The following is a 6301-nucleotide window of genomic DNA, read 5'->3' as shown; positions in this document are numbered from 1 at the left end:
GGACTAGGGAAAAATATTGTTCTACATTTTTGGCAATTTATAAAGTAGGAAAAGTTTTATGCATTTTTCTCTCGTAAGTCTAAGTGACACACCAACTTTAAGATGAATAGGAATCCTTCAAATGCATTATGAGTATTTTTATGAGGAACCAAAGCCAGATAAAAATCAATCCGAATCTGTAACTATAAGGAAATTACTGATACAAATACAATGTATCTTGGCAAGAATAGTTGGGTTCACGTGAATCCATGGATTATAATATCGATATGCCTCTGCTTGTTACCTCCATCATAAGCATCTTACTCTATACGGGTGCTAGGGCTTGACTAATAAGATATCAAAAAGGACGGACAAAACATAATAGGCTATTACTTTAGGCTTATGCTGCTTCTTCAAGATGTGCCCCTTTTTTCCAAAATCAACAAACAACAGTATAGGTATTAGGTCAAGTTCGAATTAACATGGACTATAAATTCCTAGCTATCTTTGAATTCATAGACATCACTAGCTTCTGCCATCACCCCAAAATCACGGTTCACCCTTTTGAGTCATCAACAACTTCAGATTTGTCACCATCATTAACTTCAGATTCGTCACTTTCGGTAGTGCCTTCACTGGCATTTGGTTCCTGGGAGCAGAGAATAATAAGGTTTTCAATTGAAATATTGTACAAGGAAGTTGGTTCAATTGACAAACATAAATAAGTATCTGAATATTACTATTAATATAAAGTTGAGATAGAAAGAGAGCACTAGATTTAATTAGTTGTACAATTAGTGGAGCAAGAAAAACCTTAGAATTGAATCTATGTTGTATCCATTCATTCAAATCATTTACTTCCACCCTGTCATCATAGTTCACCCATGCAAGACCTGCTGTACTCACAGATACTCCCTGTTGGATAAACGTCTTTATTTCAGGGCAGTCATCAATCTTCACATCTCTGAGAAAAAGAAATTCTAGAGCACACTTTGTTAGAAAGAAATGCCCCAGCTTAGGCAGTCCTTCAAGTTGCAGCTCTTCCAACAGGGAAAATAAGGGCTCATTATTCATGATTTATTCTCCTTGTTGTTCCTCTTGTGTGATCACTTTTTCCATTGACACGCAATTTTCTATCAATAGTATTCGTCGATTCCTAGCACCTCTGGTCACTGATGGAGAGATTAAGTTTCTCAATTTTCTACAATTCTTTAGTTCCAATGTTTCAAGTTTGTTGAAGTAGGCAGTTGGAAGTCGGTGAGAGAATATATAACTTATGTTATAATTATAGATGTCTAGCTCTTTCAGGTTGAGACAAGAAAACTGCAAATGTTCATGTATCAAACTTGGAGCTAGGTAACCAGTCTAATCCGTCCATAATTTTATAGATTCAACTCAAGATAATTTGAATTGAGTTCAAACTAAATTTATTCAAGCCTTAATACATTTCAAATTAAGGTTATAAAAGTTAAATAACAATATGTTAAAAGTTATTGAGATTAAATATGTTAAATTGGGTGGGTCATAACCAAACTCGATTTTCTAGCCTATTTGAGCTCAACTCATATGATCCCAAAGTAAACTTGAGAGGGTCATTAAAAGAAGTTGTATATTTGTTCTTACTTATTTCTTCCTTTTCCATATCTATTTATTTTCCCACTACAAAAATGAAAATAAGATAAAGAAATTCAAATAATGATAAACAAATAGAGAAATATTTAAAAACTTAAATTAGCCTGTGAATAGCAATTGAAAAGTAAGCTAGTTTCACGATAAGAAGCAAACCTTTTCATGAAAAAAAGGATTTGAGATAGGTAACTCATCGAAGATCAGTTTCCCTAAGTGAGTGAACTTAATGGCCTCAACATTGTCACTGCTAAAGTGAGACAGGCATTTAGATATTGAAGCTTCAACTCATATAAATTGGGGAACTCGATTATTTCATGTCTCCTCCTAGAGCTCTTCAATAAATGTGTCAGTAAATCACATCTAGCGAGGTGGAGACATTTCACATTCTGAAGTTTATTTTGTTGCAACTCAGTCAACACATTATTAGAGCCCTTTCTGGTTGAATGTATGAATTCACTCTCCTTCAACAGGTGGCAAATCCAATTACCCAATGGCCTAGTCTCCATGACGTCTAAAGTAATATGCCTGTCGCAATCATCCATGAATTAAGTCCACATGTCACTCACTGTAAGATTGTACCATGTAAACTTGGAGGAAAGGCTCAAGTTACTGTAGATAACATCTTCGGCACATTTACTTAATGTAAATGCGGTCAATCTCGATAAGGATTTCAGTTCACTCAAGGTGGAGTAACTACAATATTCTATTACAACCATATGTAGTTCCTCCAACAGAACTATCCTTGATAAGACACCTGCTGAAATCCTTTCAATTTTTTTACACTCATTCCGCAACTCCAACATAATTAGATTGGTTAATATTCCAATCTCCACTGGCACCTCCACTAACCGAGAATCTCTTATGCTAAGAATTTCTAAAGTGACAAGATTCCCGATAATAGATATGTCACCCAACACTAGATTACTCAGACACACCGTCCTCAAACTTGACAACCTCTGAATGGATGCCGACAAAGGCAAAACGGGGTACTGCTGATATACACACAGGCTGAAGACATTGAGTTTATCCATTCCATCAAAAAAATCATCCTGTAACTTGAATGAATAGTCATCAACCCGGAGAAACAACATTAAAAACAACAATTTGGGAAAAATATTGATCTACTCTGCTCATCAAATTTATTTGCAACTATAGACATGTGAGTGAAATGCTCATAAAAAGTTCTTCTTGGGAACTCATCTGAGTTAACATGGTGACTTACCATAAAGTTATGCTCTCCCTCAAATGCGATACTTATAGCAACATCACAGAGCACATCATGCATTTTCATATTGTTTTTGTCTGAACCTTGGGCTAAGAAGAAACAATCTTTCAATGTTTCCAACAGAAGAAACACCACATTTCTTGCATTTTCTAACTTTCCAATTTCTGAAAAGATGCAAAGCCCCCTTCCTTATCTTAGTAATTCTTCAGGACATACATCACTATCTTCCTCGAACAAGGAACAAAGCATAAAGAGGTTCTTGGCTTCATTACATTCCAAGAATTAATAGCTTAGCCTTAAAGGTTTATACAACTCTTTGGGTACTTCAGGAATAATTCTTGTTTCTGCACTTGTTAATTGTTCAAGGGCACAATCCCACGAAGGCTTGGTTTTAAGATTTTTCAGTGCTCCTACAACTGTAATAATTGCTAACGGCAGCCCCTTGCATTATTTGTCAACCTCTTTTGCAATGTCAAGTAGAGAAGGATTGTCGACAAAATTACCAAATTTCTACTTGAAAAGGATCCAAGCTTCCTCTTCAGATAACATCCTAATTTCCATGATCTTCTGAGCTCCCATTGCTTCACAAAAAGATCTAAAACACGGTGTGAATATGACTTCGCGCTGATGTTTGTGGTTTCTTTCACATGGAATTCCAAGTCTCTTTAGATCAAGACCCTTCCATACATCATCCAAGATTATAAGAATGCGACTGTTCTGATCCACTAACCTTGTACACAGCCGGTCTCCATGACTCAACATATCATCCCCTATTAATGTTAGTCCGACTTCTCTAGCGATCTCACCCTAAATTCTTTTAGGGTCTTATTGTTGATTGACAATTACCATAACAACATCATTGAACATCCTTTCTTGCTTCGCCTTCTGTATGATTTTGTCAACTAGTGTGGTCTTACGAACCACCCATACCACATATCCCAATCATAGTGACCCCTTTATTTTTCAAAGCTGTCATGACCTCATCCTCTTGGAATTTTCTAGAGTCAGACACTTCACCACTGTTACTAGGTATAGCCTCATGACTTTGAACTAGATGATCAAAGGAGAAAGAATTTGGATTGGTGCCTTCACTTTGAAGTTGAATCAACTCCAATGTAATTTTCTTAGCTCTCCTGCTCAGCGAGTAACATGACTTAAAGTTTCGACACCAACCATAAAAGAAACCCCTTTCAACCTCAGTTGTACCTTGCCTTACAGTTTCCACATGTTGAGTAGTGGTATCAACACTAGTTAACTAAGCTTCGCCATTGGGTGAAATGTGTTGTAAGTTTCTCCGGGCAACTTCCACTCTTTCAAGGACCTCACTTTTGATATTCTTCAGCTTCTCACATTCTTTATCCATACATCTGATGTTGCTCTTGTAGTAAAATAAATACTCAATCCTTTGCGCAACTGGCTGCATCAAGCAGTCTGTTACCTTTTCCACAACAATAGATAACAATTCCATATCTGATTACTTAATTAATTCTGAACTCTGCTATATATATATATATATATATATATATATATATATATATATATATATAGAGAGAGAGAGAGAGAGAGAGAGAGACTAGTTTTCTGTTAAAGGAAAGCTTAACAAATAGAACAATAATGAAGAATTTGTATTATGACAATGAAAACTAAAAAAGAAGTGGGTTCATTATTAAAGTAGGAATGTTTGATTAGAAAACATTTCAAAAAATCTGATTGCATATGGCAGACAAGGAAATGTAGATAAAAAGTAAAAGTATATGTTTGCTTTTGGTATTTTCTCTGCAATTGATCAAGTGAGTCAAGTTGAAGACCTTGTTCTCTACTATTGAAGTGAAAACAACATTTTACTATTTTTCAAATTCTCAGAAATTTTGAAATTCTACTTGAAGTTAAATAATAGTGTGAGTTTTATGGTCAAATGTGTTTTTCGGAGTTGAATTCCCCAAAAAAAGTGAAAATTTCATGGTCTAAACATCTCGTATTCTCACTTTTCTGTGTTTTCCTTCCTCTGTTTTTTACCCTTTCTCAGTTAATATTGTTTTTATGGATAACAATATTAGTATATCTCTAGCTTTGAGGTAGAGGTAAAGTTTGTGCATTCTATATCCTCATTAGATTCACTGTGTGGACTACAGCGGATATGTTATTGATTTAAACTAGATTTATCCTCAATATTTGTAATATAGAAATAATTTTATAATCTTAGAATATCATATTCAACAATATACAATTAGTAAAGCACCCAATTCAGGTGCATAATCAAAGGTGAATACATTTTCTAAGCCGTAGTCCCTTTTAACCTGTTGTTAATTGGGCTTGGGTCCCAAATCAACCTTTTTGAGCTACATTCAAGTTCTATTGCTTCTTCTCCACCAAAGAAATAATTGGTTGTGTAACATTAGGATGGAGCTTGTTCTTAACACAAAAGCTATTGGGTTCACGTGAACTGGAAACGAGTACTTGTTACTTCCCTATCTTCCGAATGTAATTAAGACGAGTTTATAAATATGTGAATTATTGATTATTAAAAGGCTATTTGAGTTGAAATAGATTGACTAAAATGAGATAGAATGCGGATGATAATAACTCATCCCGCACTCAATTTTCACTTTTACTTAATTCCTTTATTTTGTTGTTTTATGTTTTTAGTTCTTAACAAAATTATTACTTTTATTTATTATGACTATATATGACATATTAAATAAAGAAATGTCATTTTAAATTTTTTTTGATAAGATTACTTGTGAACTAATTTGAGCCATATATCAATTCAATTTTTTATGAACTGAAATGAGTTGGTGAAATAAAATTGAGCTAATAGATGGATAAATTTTGATCCATCCAAATTTAAATGAATTCGGTGGATTGAATGACTTGAGATTTATTTTGACACAGCTTCTTTAACATTTTGATTGAAGTTCTTTTGATTGAAATGAGTTCTATTCATATGCACGCCCTTTCCTCTGATCTACCTTTAACAAAAAGTGCAACAATGACAACATTTTCAATATAACAAAAGATGAATTCTCTTTGTAGTTCATAACTTTCCAATAAGTTCTTGATAATAAAAAAACATTCATCAATATGTAAGTCCAAAAAATGAACATAAAACATCTAAAATTCTATCGAAGATGAAATTGAGGTCTACTACATTTTTCCACATACAAAAAAGGTTCAACAATTTATTGTCTTTGGTATTACAATACATATATCTAATATCTTCACCAAATTTCATTAATTGGTATATACCATTTGTTCTTTTGTATAGACAATTAGTTTTAATGTATATTTTTTGGCATTATTAGGGTCTTTCAATCATTTTAGTAGTAGGACGACTTAACAATATTCTTTGCCAAACACATCAGTTTTTTATTACCGATTTCATTACCTCTATTCAAATTTGTAACAGTTTATGTATAAAATTAATTTTTACACTTAAATTTACATATTATTAATTTTAATTAAGATAAT

General features: G+C 33.5%; 1 long non-coding RNA gene across 1 annotated transcript; it reads right to left on the bottom strand.

The window, feature by feature from the left end:
* Positions 1–422: 422 nt before the first annotated feature.
* On the bottom strand, positions 423–4272 carry LOC138339040 (uncharacterized). Its single transcript, XR_011212065.1, has 2 exons — positions 1765–4272; positions 423–628 (listed from the first exon to the last, which is right to left on the bottom strand). It is a non-coding gene; the product is annotated as an uncharacterized lncRNA (long non-coding RNA).
* Between the last annotated feature and the right edge of the window lie 2029 nt (positions 4273–6301).

Source organism: Solanum lycopersicum, chromosome 10 (genome assembly GCF_036512215.1).
Source record: "Solanum lycopersicum chromosome 10, SLM_r2.1".
NCBI lineage: Eukaryota > Viridiplantae > Streptophyta > Magnoliopsida > Solanales > Solanaceae > Solanum > Solanum lycopersicum.
Note: the sequence above shows the minus strand (reverse complement) of the source record. Positions and strands in the feature narration are given on the sequence as shown.